This window comes from Falco punctatus (genome assembly GCF_963210335.1).
Source record: "Falco punctatus genome assembly, chromosome: 9".
NCBI lineage: Eukaryota > Metazoa > Chordata > Aves > Falconiformes > Falconidae > Falco > Falco punctatus.
The window spans coordinates 43944959-43965089 of record NC_137589.1 but is presented as its reverse complement, the minus strand read 5'-3'; the positions used below and the strand labels follow the sequence as shown (position 1 = coordinate 43965089).

Below are 20131 nucleotides of genomic sequence, written 5' to 3'. Positions count from 1 at the left end.
AGGGACGCTGGAGTGTTGTACATCTGCTCCACACTCCTGAGACAGGTCTGACCTGTGGAGCAGCATCTCTCAGCGTACCCTTCAGCTGCAGACCTGGGCTTCCTTCACAAATCCTCTTTCCTGCAGAAGTAAAAGTCCCTGGAACTTCTGAGGAAGTACAGTAGTTTAAAAGAGGTTTTTTCCAGCCTTCTGCTTTTCAACCCCTACCCTCAAAAGAAATGTGAAATGGTCATGAAGAGAACACCCAACTCGTAATTTTAAAGAAATACTCTGGACACATTACTGCTGGGAGTCACAGAAGACACTCTGCCTGCTTAAGGGGGAATGGACATATGTCAAATTATTAAACTATGTTTGGTTTGTATTAGGGTCATAGAAAATTGTGTTTATAGACACCACCCTGTATTATGGTTAAAAAAAAAAAAAATCTGAATGTAATAAAGCAGAGGCTCTACACTACCACTTAGAACTTCCTTCTTCCCCTCCTTTCTAGGGAGAAAAGCCTACAGCTGCCTTTGAGGTCATGGATAAAAACCTCAAAACCAGCACCTCATTTCAAACTAACGGAACTAGGTTTTAAAACTGTATTTCTTATTAGAAAAGTATTTTAAAAATAAACCCAGCTTTTTTGTATCCTACCGCATCTCTCATTCCTTTCCACTTACACATTGGGAAAGTCTACAAAATATTTAAATCAGAACAAGTAAACTTAATTCTAATCTTTATTGACAAATCTTGTACTTCCATTAAGTAAAAAAAGAGAATATACTTCTCAATTTGCTTTTACAGGTTACTGCTTTTATGAAGTGTAATGATTTGTTTTCATTCTTTATCTTCCCCCCCTCCCTCAAGGTTTCCTTTCCTAATGCTTACAGCTTAATTAATTTGATCATATAATTTGGATTAAAGTGAAAGTTATATTTTGCACTTTTATTAAAACCTCAGACTCTCCAAACCAAACCTGCACAAGAGCTTGTGCAGATCTGTAAAACTGAACTGATACATAGACTTGCCTACTCTGCACGCTCACCTTAACTGCAGGTATTTACGCTGACTCTATTCAGAGTGTAATTCTCCACAGACACTACTTCAACACGAGTTTATTTTCTGTAGATCTATTCAACACACTTGTATGCACCCAATCCCAGTGTGGGCTCACCACGAGCAGTTAAGAACAACTGCCTAGCTGGGTATTACAGCCAGGCTCTCTATCTATAAAAACAGAGTTTTACTGTGATCTGCACATCTTTACAAGGAAAGAGCGCACAACCAGTTTTTTGCCCTAGCACCAGATAAATGCTACTCACTTGCAATGCACCATTACATTTTCTTTTGTGTTTCGCTGCCATCTGCCATCACCACACCATAAGGGTGAGGCGGATGCATAACTCCCCAAGGGTCATGCAATCAAAGATTGGTATAAGCACTGGCAGTACAGCTACACACAGCCACAACACAGCCCAAAGCCCAGCAATAATGAAAACGTAAGAGTGATTTTCACCTCCATTCCTGCCATTAACTCATCGGTCAATTGGAAAATACAGAAGTACACATTTTTGTAGTGTTACCTGCCAGATTCAAAGTGTTGCTGAAAACTCCTACACATACTTATCATCCAGTTCTTTCTTACTCCAGAATGTGCCTTCCAATAAATTCTTACACACATTGTCTCTTTCGGGGCTTCACCTTGGGAGTCTGGGTACAACACCCAGGGTTCGCACCCTCGTCCCTAGTCTTCCCGAAAACCTTGAAAAAATGTCTATGGACGAGTGCCACAGGGGAGTTGTGGGGAAGGGACGAGAAACTCCAAAATGCTAAACAAATGTCCAGAAAGCGAATTTGCGCAGGCTCCCTCCATTAGCTCCTTTCTCACGGGATTTCCAACAGGCGAGGGGAGGAGAAGCAAGCTGAGCCCCACACTTTAAAGCTGCTCCTTCGAATTAATTGTGTTGACTGACACAGCTGAGTCAGGCTAAATGAATGAAAGGTCAAATATAAGGTAATGCTTCTGTTGCCATACAGAATAAAAGCAAAGCTTAATTTACATACTAATGTCTGACCTCAATACATTAATTTCTCTAATTCCGCAGCTCATGACAGATCTCTCTTTAGAAATTATCAACTGTGCAGAAAATATTAACTGCATCTTTAAAAAAAGAATTTCAATTTTAATAAAGCTTATGGAAATGACATCTAAGACTACTTATCTTTTATACATGATTACTAATTTATTAATGTTTCCTCCATCTATGTTTTATCCCTTTCATTCTGACCGGCCTTAATCTTTATGCAAATACAAGTTGCTAAGGGACAAACAAATTTGCAACTACTAATTAAAGGCTTCAAAATTTGCAGCATTTTGTATACTTGTATATAAAATTTAGCTGTCAAGTTCAGCGTAAAATAGGGTAAGAATTGCAATATTAATATTTCTAAGAATGCTCACTTGATATATTTAACATTTAGGGCATTGCTAGAAGTATATATTAAGCAATTTTGGTATCAGCTGACAACTGCTTACCTAATAAAAGAAAATATTAGGTTCTGAATTCTGAAGCTATAATTATTCCCTCAGCTGAGCCTCTATTCTCAAAGCAAGGACTATGTTAACATAGTTAAAAGCAGAGAGTATTTTGCATGAGTAATCTATCTATCCACCCATTTATCACCACAGTATATGGACCTCCCAAGAAATTGGTAAGTGTTTGTTACTGGCGTGTGTAGGTATGAAGTATGTTTCTGTGCTCATTCTCAGAAATAAATTGTTTAGGAAACTAAGTCAAAGCCAGAACAGTGTCTCTGCATTATCAACCATTCATTACTTTTCTTTTATGAACTAATCCAGTTAATTTTATTAACAGAGACTTCCAGTACTTGCAGTACACGATAGCAAGAAGTTTCATAGTTTAACTGCATGTTGTGTGAATAATCAGCATCTTTTGTTTTATACCAGCCACTTGTGAGTTTCATTTGAAGAAACTGAATATTCATCTCCTCTTCACCCCCTGGCAAAGTAAAAAACATCAATAGCAGTAGCATTTCCTCCTTTCAAAATAATAATAAAGTTGCACAAAAACAAAAGAATATTAAACCCCACAGAGTAAGAGATTTTTGAAATTCTGCTAGAAACATTATTGCTCTTACGTATAGTTTATTCAACACTTCCAAGAATGCTTTGAGGCAGTCAAAGCAACCACAATAAAGAGTCCATATTTCAAAGAGCTGAATCAATCACATTAAGAATAAGGATTGATAATCACCACGTTGTTGGCAGACAACTAACTTCACATCATACAAAAAACAATTTGAAAATGCAGCAGCTGTCCTGTCTCCTGGAAGCAGAAAGTGCTGAAAACAATCAGAATTTCCATATCTCTCTCAGAAAAAAAGAATCCTTATCTCAGAGAAATAAAGCTGTTAAATCACCTCACTTAGATTTTAACATTATTGAGAATATGACCATGTCTAACTTTGCCTGCACCTTCAAGGCCTAACATTGAATTCATTCTGGAAGGGGGGAAGAAAAGGTGCGTACCAAGTTTTTTTTCTGAGAGTTGGCCAACACAGTTTAGGTGAACCCAAGGTTAAATTAAAAAATGTACTCCATAGCTTTGCCATTTGCTTAACGAAACCAAAATAATTTAGCAGATTCTTGAAAAAGTTAAATCAAAGTCCCTGCAGTCAGTCATCAACAACCACAGCACCTCTCACACACAGCATCTGCTCGCTGCAGACTTCCCATTTTCTGTCCCATGAGTGTTATTTGCTCACCATGTGCCATACTCAAGCTCCACAAACATCCGTCCCCTGAGAAGGATGGCTCGCTGCCTCTTGAGATTAGGTGGACTTATAAAAATAAGCACATCTCATTAAAGATTGAGTAGCTTTTGAAAGAAAATGGAAGATTGCGAAAGTTTGCCACCTGAACACATTGTTAATGAGTCTTTCCAAGACGTAGAAACCTAGTGTTGGTCCTGACTTGCTCCACGTCAAGGGCACAAAGCGATGAGTGAGAATATTACAGACATTTTCATATCATATGCAGGCAAGACTAAGCCTTCACTTCAAACTTAAAACCCAAGACAAGCTAATGTCCTGTCCTACACATTTTGTCTAGGAAGAAATGCAGTTTGTATCGGGAAACATGTCCAATAGCCACGCAAGCAACGCTACGCTTACTGCAGTTATCGACAAGTATTATTCAAGGATTAGTACTTCCCTTTCAAAGGAGTTGTACAGAGTCTTTCCTGTCTGAATCGTGCATCGATCAGAGGAATTTCTGAAACAGGAGACGATGCAGAGGCAAACCGTGCCCAGCTTCCCACTTTTAGCCTATACAAATGCGGCCATGTCTGTTCACTCCTAGATGAAAGCATTCAAGAAGCTGTTGTCCACTCTTATGTGGAGAACGCTACAGAAACAGCTTCAAATATCCTGTAATGTAAATAAGCTTTCAGATTCCATCGAAAAAAATCACAATATGGGCAACAGCTAACACAGTTGTGGCCATCCATAAAGTACCAGAGCATGGGGAACAAGATATTTACATCCCTCCCTTGACAACAGGGCTGTGGAAGGATTTCAGAAGATGAACCCAGACAGAGAAACCACCGGTTCACAGAAACCCGAGAAGCCCAGAAGTCTGGAATGGATCTTACCTGCCCTCATTAATAAGCGAGGATTTGTTCCACTATCCTCGGAAAAATGTATCCTTCTAGACAATATAGGCATTTGTGATCTTAGTATCTTCCGGATCAGAAAGTGCTTAATTTTAGGGTGTTTTAAGGAGACACATGTATGAAATGAAGTGTTTAGGTTTTCAACAAGCCTATTACATAAAATCAAAAGTCAGAAAGGCTGTGTTAATTCCCTTGTATTTTAAAGTAAAGCTCAATCCAATAAACAGTTTCAAACCTGATATCCAATGCTCTAAGTGTTCACCAGTGATACTGTGATTAAATCTAGTTTTGTTAAACTCCACCTTATTCAGTGATGACTGGAATCAGTACAGCAGTACACCAGGGAGAGGAGACGTCCTTTAGAGATACAGCGCAGATCCTGCACACCTGAGCTGAACATCCAGCTGTATGTAATGGTTGCACTTGAGCTCTGTTTTTATTTCTATAGCACCCCCTAATACATAGTTTAAACCATTAAAGTGAAGAAATGCATTTGAGGGGTCTCAGGTGAAATGTGCCAGGAAAAAAGCTATTTCCTAATTATTAATTGAGATTCTTTATTTCCAACTTTCTCTTTTTAAGAATAATGGTAAAATTAGTCTGCATTAGCTAAAGATTTATTATTTTTAACATAACAGAAGCATGACTGCTTATGCTATTACCTATATTATCTATTTGAATGCTGCAGAAAATACGGCATTAGTAAAATGAAATAATGGATAAGCAATGCAAAACCTGCATTGAAAGACTTTGTTCCACTGTACCAAAAAATTATTATAGAACAAAGATCATTAAATATAGTCCCAAATTCTTTATTTTTTGTGGAGGTAGCTTTTATTATTCCTAGTAGATTTATTTGTGTTCACTATTTGCTTTTAAAGGTACTTACGTGCCTCATTATTTCTCCAGAGCTTCCTTTGTTCCATTAGAAAACTGCCTTAAAAATAGTAATACAGGATACTGCAAAGGCAAACCTGTTGTAAAGCCTGATAATATATTGAAACCAACATTAAATTAGACCACCAAGTGTCTTACAGTAGAGTAGAAAAAAACCTAAACCCCACGGTATTTCTCCCCATGTGGAAAATCATTCTTAGAAAGCAGTCATGATTATGTTAGGATAGAAAAGGAGCTTTACCCTGTCATCCAATAGAGTAGAAAGCAGAAGTGCAATTGCATTTTATCAGCAGTAATCCTCCTATTAAAGCAGGTGAATTCTACATACACAAAATAACACCACTGATGATTACACTGCTGTTAAGTAATATGGCTTTATGCTTTCATTTTCTGGCAACTGGGTGCTAGGCAGTTTTATTGCTTTCTCATTTTTTCAGAGACTGGAGACCAATTATTACTTAAAAATAAGCCAATCATCTCTCTTGCTAAAAGATGACTAGCAGCAGAAGTTAAATTATAGAGAACATCACTGCCCCCAATACATTAATTTCTGTCACTCTGTCACTGTAAAAATTTACAGCAGATATAATCTCTTTGAAGGGGGATCAAGTCATAGAAAGTACGAGCCTAGTTTTAAATAGAATTTTAATGAAAGCTTCGGGGAATGATGTTTATGCTGCTTATCTTTCATACCTGGTGATTAAGTTAATTTATACTTAATGGAAGAGGATATTTCTAATCCCCAGACAGGCTCAACATCTGTCTGTGACTATGTTTTTGGAAGCCTTAAGCTGCTTGTGATTGATGTAATAAAACCAGGATCCTGCATAACTGACACCTGAAGGATATCTGTAAGAGGGAAAATGTTATTTTTCTGCTCAGTGCCTGCACTTAAGTCAAGCCAAAATCCCAAGCACTTAATTTTGCTGTCCCTTAAAAACCTGTTTTGCACTCCCTCGCCATTATTATGTGAGCATAAACAGGGAAATAAGCAAACAGTTCTCATATACAGTTATGATCTAATATTCATACTCATTATGTGCAGTGGCTGAGAACACGTAACTTTCTGATGGCCTGAAGCTAATGAGAATAAAGCTCCTGCAAAAAAGTCAGAGAAATAACCTCCTTCCTTCACTTCTTACTCATGTCTATTCAAGACCAAATGCTAGCAAAATAAATGCTTGTATTTACCCTATAGTTATAACGGGGTGGGGGGGGGGAAGTCTTGAAAAGCAAACATCTTGCCAGAAAAAGATCATTTTCAACTTTGTCTCAACAAATCACAGAATTCCTGCAGAAGGAAAAAAAGCAAACAAACAAGAAAATTTTTCTTTCCAGCTGCTATGTGTATCCATGTTATTTTAACATGGTGCTTTTCCAGACAGGAAAGCAGCTGCCAGACAGTATTACAGAGCAGGTCATCAATACTGTCACTGGAAAAGTCTAAAGAAGTTCAAAGTGCCACAGAACAGAGGGAGGACCACCCTGCGGGTCTGAGTGTTTAACGTAAAACTTTCTGAACAGGGATAAGATAGCACCCACACCTGCCCAAATAAAGTCTCCCTGGAACAACCAGCAGCTACACGTTAACCAGTAACACTGGGAACGTGTTCAAAGAGTGCAGTAGTATTTAAACTCCAATACTGTATCAGGTGTAAGAATGCCTGACATGAATTCCTATCATCTCCCCAGGCCTAAAACCCCCTTGTTATAGTAAAAATACCCTCAAAAATCTTATTGTTTACATATCAATTTCATTTTTAGTATAAATTATAAATTTTTCTCTCCAGTAAAGAAGTTTAACACTTTGAACATATTAGCAGTACAAGCTGGACCCATTTCACGGCTCTGGTCTCTGACATACTGGTTGCACAGCCACCGACTGGGACCATCCTGGCACAGATGATGCCCTGGTGACTGGGGAAAAGGCAGCACAGACACGATGCTCACTTAAAGCAAGGCTCCAGATGTAGAACAGTGAACACACGTGTAATGTAGCACCATACTAACCAACATACAAAGCATGGAACAGTGAACATACTTAAGCACGTCCCAACAGAGCGCAGTGAAGTTTGCTTTCGCAAATTAGGACCCTGCGTTTGAACTCCAGCACTTTCTAGCCACGCAACATAAGGAACAATTTCAAGCTGAGCATCCACACATAAATGTCTAGTCAACAGGGAAGTCTCACATTTTCCTATTCTCTCAGGTTTTAGCTCAGGGAATCTCTATCTTATTCAGGTCTCCCTGCCTTCTACTTCTGTGATCCCTGAGGTTGATTTTGCTTCTCCATCTGGTTATCCTCCAAGGATTACCACACACCTTGCCTTTTACAGAACATACTTGTACAGAGTCTGTAATCCCTCTGGTTTTGGTATTTTCTTGGGAAGGAAAAAGACCCTACATCACATTTGATATTCCACTTCAGAGGTTATTTGGGTGAAGAAAAACCTAGCAGTTCTTCATTTTATTCTAAAGGATTAAAAGCAATTAAGGTATCAGCAACTTCAGTTGAAAAAAAAAAAAATAATGACTGCATGTGAAAACCAGCAAAATTAAATTTGCAATAAAAAACAGGATCCTTTCTATCTCCCTCCAAGCATCTTAACAGGTTTACTCAAAACCTTGTAAAAGCAAGAGGGCTTTTTCAAAACAAACTCTTCAGACTGAATAGAATATAACAACCTCATTCAAAAAATACTGTCGCATTTTTAATATTTAGAAATACCTAAAAATCATACAGAAAAAATTTGCTTCCATTAAAATTCCAATTTATGTTAGAATTGAGCTGACCTTTTCAAGTGCTCTCTCCAAACCATGCATCCAAATTAGCGAAACCTGCCAGCCGAGACACACTTTGCAGTCAATGAGAAGTACTATCAGTTACTTCAGTCTGTCAAAAAAAAATGGAGTGGTTTTTGTTCAAACTAACAGTACCAAACTTGGGCTTCCGTGTTACAGTACAGAGAATTAATAGTTTGCACCAAGTGAAAATACATAAATGAACTGTGTTATTTCTTATAATGACATGCAGTAATTGGATCATTAAATCTGCTCTATAATTCATTACTGCACCAAGACTGACAACTATTTGCTATGAGCCCTCCCATTCTTAACCTCAACATCCACATACATTGCAAATAAATAATTCTTAGGAGGTATTTGCACGTAAGAACTTTCCACTGGTGTTCAGGGTTATAATCCATGTGTATGCATTCATTTATTCCATTTTACCGTTACCTTAATAAAACACTGACTGTTACGTGGCCCAGGAGCCCTACTCCACAGAAATTACTTGTTTCTTTTATTGGTAAGGTGATGTACCTTAGCATGCCCTTGGCTGATCGATTTGTTATAACATCTTCTAGGTTGCATGAAATCTTGTTTTTTTAAATCCGTTTGTTCATGGGTCATGCTCTTCTGGAGGGAACATAAAGTACATATTGCAACTCAGCAGTTGCATGAAGAACTTAAAAGATATAACTGGAAACCAAGTAAAAGTATTCAAGGCTCACCCCACGGATTTCATGCAATCAAAACTATCACAGTTGGTCATAGTTTTAGCTACACAAACATATATATTGTGAAGATGGCAAGGAGACAGGTAAGAAGTAAGACATTTTTATACTATATACAAATACACTTATGGGTAGGCATGCTGTATATACAGACTTACACACCCAAATACACACTATATTACACTATAATTTACAGTAAACACTTGTGCGCTTATTTCTTGAAAACTATCTGTTGGGAAGCAATTTATCAGAAAGAATACATAAAATTAGAAGTTACTGGAGTTGACCTTATAGACCAACCTGAAGAAATAATTTAAAAGCAGAGTTGCTTCTGTACGGCACAAACATACATTGCAAAAGGTAAAAAGGAAAAAATGTCAAATTAAATAAACATTTATCCTTCATTTTAGACAAGCCAACTAAGCTAATATTCTGAAAACAAATTTTATTCAAGAAGTATTTAACTGCAGGTTAGTAATGGAAAAACTGTGCCTTACACAAAAGCCAGGAAAAAGCTCTATACCGAGGGGTGCAGCTGGATCAGGGCTCCTGCAGTAAGTCAAGATACCACCCAAACCCCAGAGTATGTTAGCAAGCTGCAGGGTAAGCAGAGGTGAAAATTTTGCTGATAGCAAAAAATCAGCTCAAATTATTAACATATTGAAGCATCAGGAAAAAAACAAACTGCACTCAAGCCTAACTACTGATCACCTTGCCTGTATGAACATGCAAATTCAGTGAACCCACTTGGCCAGAGAAGGCACACAGATGTTGTCTCAGCACCGTACTTTTAGCACAAAGAAGAAAAAAAAAGCGGTTTTAACTTCAAACCTTAACAGCTTTCCTGTATTGAAAACTAAAGAGGAAATTATAGCAAATCCAAAGAAAGAAGATGTAGTATTCTCTTAAAAACATACTTGAAAAAAATTAAGTAGTTTCCTTAACAAAGGAAACAACTGCTCATTTTCCTCCTCTTTGCACAAGACAGGCTGCAACTAAGGCAGTCTAGCACAGGAAGGAAGGAGACTGCAATTGTGGAAGAGAAGACAGAATAAACTTTCTTTCCCTACATGAAGAACAAATTAACTTCAATTAAATCAATTTTATAATCAGAAAGTTACTTCTTCACGTAAAGCATTTCCGAACAGCCTGTTTTCCAGTTAGACAGCACACTAAACCATGTCCTCCTCTGCCCTGGTACTCTAATCAGTGGATTCACTATATACAAATATATTTGTTTAGCTTTTACTACATGACAGTTTTTCAACTTAAAGAGTGAGTCTGGATTAACACTGACAAAATGTATTGCACTTTCAGAGCTGGATGGATGCCTAGATCACTGAGGCAGAGAAGCCCAAAACAACCTGAGCCAAGTACTAAAAATTAGTTGGAAATTAAGCTCTTGTTCAACAGAAAAACACTAACCTCAGGCTGAAGAGATGTCAGCTCTGAAGGCTACACATGAGAAGCCCTGAACGGTGGAAAAAACACTTAAGAACACTGACTTCTCTACCACGTTATTTCTGCAAGCCAGTTTATCTCTGAGGTAAAAGAAAAAGGTGAGCAACCTCAACAAGTACAGTAATTTCACTCTCTCAAAGGTACAGAGAGCCAACTCTACAAAACACTTAAGTGTACACTTAAGTACTTGATGAGTTAGATCAAAATTCCCGTTTGTTTTATATCTTATCCAATGTAACCTGAGCAAATTTCTGACCATGCTTAATCTTAATTTTCACTGCTTTGAGAGAAGTTTGCCGGCAGCAATGGCTGGATACAGCAAACATCTGTGCACAACAAAGCTCCCAGGGATGCTTTGAAGTATTGCCGAGTTTATGTTTAAAAAAAAAAACACCCAACCAAACAAAGAAAATCCCACCACAACAGAACAAAACAATACAAGAGAAGCTTACTTCATCAGAATTCAGTCAAAGCAGGAGCTCACACCAAAGGAGCTCCAACACGTATGCTGTCAGTTACGGAACAAGGCTTGAGCAGCCACCTTGCTGTTGGGCTTTTTATTCTGGCTCAGTGAAGTCCATGGGACTCCTCTTGCCCCAGCCATTAACTGCAGGTTACGAGGCATGCAAAACAGAGCGTGCCTTAAGCCAGACTCTATTACCATTCAGACTCACTTATAATCTCTAATCAAATAACTAAATTCAAAAACATATTTAGACCCACTGCTCCACGTTCATTTTTATGCCATCTGGAAGGAGACGAAGCAGCCACCTAACTTTATGCCTGACCTCCCTTCTTTTAGGGCAAACCTTGAAGATCACAGCAACTTCTGTGGCTGCAGTACAAAGACTAGAGGAAAGTGACATATTCTGATAAAACCTTCCTTTTCTCAGTGTTTTCTTTTCATTTAAGAATCATCATAAGGAAAAAAAAGCGCAAAGACTTCTTAATGATCAACTTAAAATGTAATACTGTGTGAGTAAGATGTAATTGCTATAGCTCATTATGATATATTAGAATGTTTGGAAAGTTCAGATTTTATGGAAACACTCTTGACAGGTCACATTCCTCAGCTGATTTCCAGTCCTTCCTCTGCTGCTCACTAGAAATTTTAGAGAGCAAAAAGAAAGAAAAGCGATGTCAATAAAAATGTAATTAGATTAGCTGCATCTCATACCACTCTGATTCAAGTCTAATTGGACAAACCCGTCTCCATTCGCCATTTGATAACATAAAACCAGACTTCACACTGGAGCTAGGGGCACTGCAGCACACCAATTACTGCAAAAGCATGCTATGGTTTTGGACCAATTAATTTCACAGTGCTGAAAATGAAGCCTTTCAAAATTCTGCAACCCATATCAGTTCTTGTCCCTTAAAATTTTTAAAGGAACTGGGCCTGTCATCATCTTGTTTGCTTAGTACATTCTAAGCACTTCCAGCTGTCCCTCAATTTGGGGTCATTTCAAGACATTCAAACTAAGACTGAATTCACTCTTTATGTGGAAGTTAAAATACAGCCTTTACATTCAATACGTTAGTGCTTAGATTACAATATATGAGCAAAGGCAGACCAACCTGCAAACCTAGACTAACAGCAGTTTCTTCAGTGGTGAAGGTTAAAATGGGAACAATCATAAATTAATCTGTTGTCAAGCATGGGGTTTAGTGCTGGTTTGTGTGCATTCCAATGATATTCTAGAAATTCTCCATTTTATTACAAAGGACTGTAAAAATGAGAAGAAAGATGAAAATAACATCATGAAAGAATGACATTGAGAAAACCTCTTTTCAAAATCCTAATATCCTGAGTATTCAAATAGCACACCATGCACCAAGTTATGATACTGCATAGAAAATGCACTCTATGCACTCTGTATGGGAGAAAGTAAAAGATAAAGAGATCACTAATGACAATCAGGCTGGCAAGAGGTGAAGAATGCTTTGGAAACCTTAGTAACCACCAGGGATATTTACTGAAGAGTATAGAATCAGACCTAGAGTCTTCCAGAGAAGAAAACCGAAGCTTTTCTGTAATATTGTTACGTAACAATACATAAACTGGCCTCGTATACTACAAAGCATAATAATAGGTCATATCCTGAACACTATTAATTCAGAAAGACTGGCAATGCATGGGAGAAGCAAGGCACCATCCTCTTTTCACACAATGAAAATGGTAGCAGAAGGAAAATGGTTTGTCTAAAGGTCACTGAGTAAACTGGCTGAATTGGAAATGGAAACTGCATCTTTTATGCCCTATGCCAGAGTTATTTTCACAAGACTTAACTTTTCCTCTAATGGTTTGATAGAGAAAAACATTTATGTGAATTACTGAATTCCTACTGTATCTATGCTAGGGATATGGTTTTAGCCATTTTTGAAGAAAAGTTATTATTGCTCATGCATTTACACATTTTTAGTCAATTAAAACATTGCAGATTACGTGTGAAATAGAGCCACTTACAAACTAAAAGATCTGACCTTATTTCTATCAGCAGATTTTATTTTCTCTTCTATGTGAGGACTGCTGCCACAGCACATTCAAATTATTTGCCCCTGTTCTGCACTCAGTATTCTATTTTCTGTTGTAGTAAACACTCTTGTGGCACTTTCCTCTAAGTGGCTCTTAAAACCAATGTAGAACTATTCTGTGAATCAAACATTACCAGCTCCTTCCCTTCCCTTTGTGGGGGGACGTCTCACATTGTTGTCTACAGAATTTCCAACACAATCTGCCATAATTGACAGGAGAAAGGTTAAAAGCTCTTAAGGATGAAGCAGCTAAACAATTGGAAAAGCAAGAACAGAGAGCAAAGACCAAGGCACCTGTAACATTTGCTTTACAAAACCCAGAGTAGTTGAGGCTAGTTCTTCTTGAGCAGAGTGAGAAATAGCAGTAGAAATAAATACTCTCCAACTACAGAAAAACAAAGTTAATGTTTCAGTAATCTAAACTGAAGTAACATTGACAAACATCACATTTAAAGTCTCCCTCACATGTCTAACTCATCAAAAGCCGCATGGGCTAACGTAACAGACAAGAACTGATACTGAAGCTGGCAGATTGCCTGATGAAGGAATAAACCAAAAAGCCCTCTAGGAAAGAGAAAGGGTCTAATTCAATGTACTTTCAAAGGGCTTTGGCAGAATGATCCTCAATATGAATGTTGGGTCATTTTGACTGATGGAGAAAAAAATTGTGTCAGCCTCCAAAGTGAATCACAGTAGAAAGATCAATCTCAAGAAAGCCACACATATGAGTTCATACACTCTCGGGCAGAAATAAGGCTTGGAATGAAGAGGTGGTGCTTGAGAAGCATTTGAATAGCTGAAAACCTGACCAGACTTCCAAGTGATCACAAACGGATACAGGAATCAGCCTAAAGCTCTAGTAGTCAGCTCAAAGTCAATTAGCAAGTGGAAACCAAAATAGTGATACTACCATAGCTAGGTGTATTAGGTGCTTATTTTTATAAGTGCTAAACTCACCATATATTACACAAAAGGCACTGACAACCCTGAGTTATTAATTCTTGTGGAACATAACACACTTACTCGCAGAAGCAGAAACTAAGATAGAACAAGACCAAGGAACAGTCATTATTTTCTGATCAGGGATAGCTGCAATGCCAGTATTCTCCCATTCAGTATTTCCATATGTTTGCACACTGAGTTTCTGACCCTCTTAAACCACTCCATCACACAATCATAAGCTTAGCATAAATACAGTGAGATAGACACAGTAATCAATGGCAAGTATGACTATCATCGTCAAAATCTAGGATAATCATACTCTCAACATCTTTGCACAGTATATTTTCATATGTCCATTAAACATGACAACCATCAGGGGAGGTTACCAAAATGAATAAGAAATACCTGGAAAATAAATGGAATACAGCTCCACAGCTGATTCCCTGACTTGGTTTTCCTTCTTTAAGGAAGTACAAAATTGCTCCTCAATATCAAGAAATTCAGAATAGCATTACAATTTGGAAAATGTCTTTGAAACATACAAAAGAGAAGCATTACTGAAAAGCCTGTTTAAGTAAAGACCCACATTCCTCTTGCAGGTTAGTAGGCACAGTTAGACACATGGGTTGCTAGCACAGCAGGAGACATCTCCTGAAGAAGCTGCCACTTCAACATAAGTTACATTTAAGGCAGAAAATACATAAGCAGAATATCCAGAAATTAATTCACATTTTCATTTAATACAGATCACATATTCTCCACTTAGAAACTATTAATTTTACCCTGCATCAGAGAAAGAAATCTTAAAGTGAGAAAGATGTGTAATTCACACAGTAGAAAAAATTACCTATCTTGTTCTGTGCAGAATTTCTTGCTAACTACATAACACTTAGAGATAAAAAGTCAAACTGACATACATTAATATTTACAGGGTGCTCTCTGAAGAGAGTGACATTAGCCAGTGTTTGCATGCTGATCTTGCAAAAATTTGAGAGAGACCACATTGGGGTTCTTCCTGCTCAGAAAATTAGTTAATCATATTTGACATTTGCTAGAGCAATGAGACATTTGCTAGAGAATCCAGAGATCTGCACCTGACATATTTTAGAAAGAACAAAAAAATACTCAGAACATCACAACTAAGTTTCAAGACTGAACTCAAATAGACAAACACTATTTTTCAATTTCTAACACAAAGAAGTGGCATGTACAGAGAGTATCACCCAAGAAAAGGAAAACTAGGAATGCAACAGCAATACCATAAAAGGTAATAAAACAAAAGCACTCATTTTTGTGGGCACAATGAATTGATTGGTTTTGTAACAGCCACAGATTAAATTACATTTCATTTCCAAAGCATTTCAATTCTTTCTTCTGTCAATGGCTATTTCAGTGCTGAATAAAAGTAATTACATTACTTAGGAGGCTGCACCTTCACCATCTTTAGCAAGTCAAAAGCAGATTTTATTCCATGAGCAACTCATATTTCTAATGACAAGCATGTCACACTACTATGCTTTCTTTGTCAAAAGAACAAAATGCTGATTTTCTGTCTTGAAGTATGTAAGAAACTAGGCATGTAAATGCAAGAGGACATACTGGGATAAAGAATAAAAAACAGCAACAAAAATATACAGAAGTTGCTTATTATTGCTGGATTAATTAGCATTAGTAAACTAGAACACAGATATTTTTGACAGGACAGGAAAGCAGGCCATTAGCATTGATGAGATGATATAAATGATCTTCCCAAGACATTTAGAACAGACCCACTCCAAATGATACTCACAGCTTGCAATTACAGCACCAGTCAAATAGTTTAAATCTAACATCTAGTTATAGATTATAGATCCAGTGAATAATATAGTATTTGCACACAAGACTGAGACTCTTTTGCTCCTCAAATCTAATGCAATTTTAAGAAGAATAAATTGCTAATAATTAAACAAACACTGAAACTAAAACCTTTTCCTACTATAAAGATTCAAAACTAGGCAAAAAAAAGTTTGTGAAGCCTTGTAAAACACATCTTCTGTTGGAGGCATAACATCAACAATGATTTGCATCAGTGATTATCTTAATTAAACACTGCTGTTTACATAAGTAACGTTGATTTACTTTAAATGCTGTTCGGCGTTATTAGACCATTCACTTAATAGTACAAATTTCCTTTAGCTGAAGTCTCGTCCCACCTTCAGCAGGCTGTGAACAGTACCTCTGCCGCAAGAAGTAAATCCAGAGCAAATTTAACACTATACAAGCTTTATACAAGTTTCTTTGTAGAAACGTTATTAAGCACAGTTCAGCCCCTTATCCTATATTACTACTACGTGACAAGTACATCGCTCTTCAAGTCAGGTGTAGGCAACACGGTTAGAAAATTCGGCAATTACAGGCTTGGATAAAAATGCACACTGTCATCCTATGAAGGGACACGCACCACCCCTATTATACACAATGCTTTGAATATCTTTAAGAAACCATATCCATTCCCCCCTCTTTTTCTTCTTTAACATTAGATTTCTCACTCAAGGAGGAACGCTACCTCCTGATGACACAGTGACCAGCTGGTTAAATTGGTAGTGAAGGTCTTCACTAGATCACAAATTCAAGTCAAAAGAGCTACCGTGGCTGAAAGAATGTTAGATGGAAAAACCACTACAATCATTCCAGAATTAGCAGTAACAGATGTTCAGAACAGAGATTAAGATTACTGGCCATCACTACCCCCCTGAATTCACTCTGTAGTAACACTAGAAGAAAGTAAACTTTGATAATATTTAACAGATTGACAGAGGAGTTTAAAATCCCATCTTTCCAGGAAAACAATTCAGCCACAAATAATTGTGTTTGTTCCAGCACGTCATCATGCCTGGATAATTGCAATGATCTACTGAAGCCTTAAAATCCAGAAGAACAGTACTGCCACACAAACAGAAGCAAAGAGTTAGTAACTTACATTTTATTTCATTAAATGTTTTAATTTCTCAATGATATGCGAAATGAGTTCCAAATTAAGGATGCCTACAGAAAATAGGACTAGTGTAGGAACCAAAGCCAGGGCAAAAAAGGTTCTACATAAATCAGAAACCCTCTTTTTATAACAGTGCACTTTAGCTGATTTAAAAAAAAAAAAAAAAAAAAGAAAAAGAAAAAAAAAGTAAACCAAAACACACAACATTTACTTGATTAGCTGCCGCCTTTAATTTCAGAAAGGGCTACCGAGACTGTACTTGATCAGGCAAAGCCAGACACCACTCACCCTCTGGGTTACAGAATGGCTTGAAAACAGTCTAACAAAGTAACCAGCAGAGTCACTTTCAGATTCTCCTCTTGAGAGGCTCTGACCCATTGACATACATCTCCAGCCTGCAAAGCAGTACAGGGCTCTAAATCTCTCTATTAATAGTTATTTGGAAACTGCTGTCATCTGACTTTGGCTACAATTGCGCTAAGGCAGAGGATTTGGAAGCAACAATTAAATTAATGCAGCAAAGCAGGACATTAACCTTTATAGGGATACCTACCGCTATCAGGATCCTGACATCCAGAATAGGTCTTCTGTGTACATCCGAGGTATACAGGATTTGTCCAGCGGGGCAAAGCCAGTGCTGTGCAGTGCCCACCCTGCTCGTCCTTCCCAAAAGCCTCATATGTGGCTGTGTCACTTTTTATTCTGTTTTAATTCCCTATGTTTTTTGCACCACAGAATAACACAGGCTTCCCTCATCTCTACAAAAGAAGGTATTTCCTCTATTAAAAAAAATAAACCTTTGCATGAATTTGAAGTTTGTTTAAACATGTTACGTGCACAAATTATTAACTACACACCTCAGTATGTAAATGGCCAGGACAAATTCTGAAAACCAAGAAAAGATCATTCATACTGTGGAACAACAGCCATTAAGTATATTTAAGTACGTTCACTTGGACTTGTGTCACTGCAGAGTTTCAATGACTACTTATTGGCAGTGGCAAGATAATTACTAGTGATCGGTGCATGTAAGGACTGGAATGGTCTTAAAAATTAAGAGATATGTATGGCACAATAAACTGATCTTATTCAACTTTTATTTCAGTATTATGTCACATGAAGGAGAAAAAAATCAAAACTCCGTAAAGATGAGAAAAAACTAAACTAAAAAAAAAATCTCTGAACTATTAATCTTTCCTGATAATGAAGTACTTCAGTATGACTTCTAAAACTCACTTTTGTTTATATGCTTCATTTATTTTAATCTGGGAGATAATTAGAGGGAAATCAAATGCATCTCCATAGCAGAATATTTACCCGAGATGCTGCTCAGACTTCTCAGCATTCCCCCTGTGTGTTCAAACTCAGCGTTATATATATATCATCAAAACTTTGTGTCCATTAATTAACATCAAAACTAGAGTCTAAATGTTTGCTGCTGGTTAGCTGTCAGAATAGGAACTCTTCCAGTTGTTTTAGTTTTTTTTACATTAATAGGCCAAATTTTGCTTGCCCTGCCGCCAAGCACAATTAGACTAGCAAAAGTGTAACAATGGATAGGTAAACTCCTGTCAGTTTTCTATCTCCAGTCAATTATTTAGTGATAATCTTTGTCCTGCAAACAGGAACGATGCCATTTCTCTGTGGTTACTGGTAGGAGTGTTTGGAGAACGAACACAGGAGCACATGTTAGAACTGGTTGAAACACACTGAAATGAGCGAGAGCCAGGACACAAGGCGTAGGCATTGCAAAACATTTGCTAGGGAAAGGGGTGGCAAAAGCAACTGGTGCTCAGTTCCTCCCTCAAATGCTTTTGCTTTGGTGTAAATCTCCATAGGTGATCACAATGAGGTCCTTTACTTGAAGCTGACAGTAATATCATGTCTCCCTCAAGAAGTTCCATGCAACATCCCCAGTTCAATAAAAAGTACTTGGAAGTAGAAGGGGTTAATCTCAGCTGAACAGGCAGGCACTTGTCACACAAGAGTTCCCGTATATCCACACAAAAAGTTATCAGAATAGTGCTCTTTGCAGCAAGAAACAGGATTGACTTATGGTGAAGAAACGTAGATACTCATCAAAAAGATGCTCTGTTAACTAGATTATCCTGGAAAAAAAGCTGCATCACAGCAAGAATTCCTGCTGTAAAAAGCCAATAGTTTATCTCACCACCAACTAATCCTGTTATAAATTATTTAGTACTCAAAATGTATCAGAGAAGAATCCTCAGTTGAATGAGCATTCCACACACTGGCATTCTCCAAGAATTTATGTGTAATCATCATTTGCCTTTTCTCCATATCTAATATGTATTTAATGAATGCCTGACATAACTTCAGCACACAGAAAAAAAAAGACTAGTTACATAATTACAGGTTAAAAAATTATCTTTTTTCAGCTCCATGCACTGAAGTAATCTTAAGGGTGAAGGTTAAGTACAGGCAACACGCAGTATAGATTGCTTTGAAAAATGTTCTGTATACTGGCCACAGCAACCTTTATGTGTGGCACTGCCTCTGAAAAAAGTCTGATCTTATAATAATATTGAATAATACAGACCTTGTAAATATTATCAGTCATGTCTTGTTCATGGGACTGTCTACAAAAGGACAGCAGATCTGTACTTGAGATCATTATAGAACATGAATAACGTATTTAAGGTTGCCACTAAGTGCCAAGAGAAGAACAAGATAGATATTCTAGTATGGAGGCAAGCCTATGAGCAAGACTTTCTAGGGACAGGGAAAAAAATAAATTAAAAAAAAAATCTCCCTTTCATGTCTCCAAGGAACTGCTTAAAACAAGGTCTTTCATCAAAAAAGAAGATACTATTTCTCTCAGCCTGATCCCGCAACAAGCATTTCTGTGCAAGCTGCTTCAGGCAGTTCCTCTCATTTCTAGATTTCATAGATTTAACTATGTTTATTATCACAGATCAAGGAAGCAATTTCTAAATACAGTATTCATACTTTTCAGCTCCAGTGGGGCAATTCACGCAGAGTAATTTGTGTCTTTCAAGCAGATTAACACACAAATTACATCTCATGACTGTTCTGAATCAAAAATAAAAAAGTCCTCAAGTAAAAGTACAAATAAATAAATCTGGGTTACTAAATTGTTTGTA

The 20131-nt window shown here is 37.4% G+C and overlaps 1 protein-coding gene across 1 annotated transcript in view; it reads right to left on the bottom strand.

The window, feature by feature from the left end:
* TTLL11 (tubulin tyrosine ligase like 11) overlaps positions 1-20131 on the bottom strand; it is a 51633-nt gene that overhangs the window by 11138 nt on the left and 20364 nt on the right. The window lies entirely within an intron of this gene.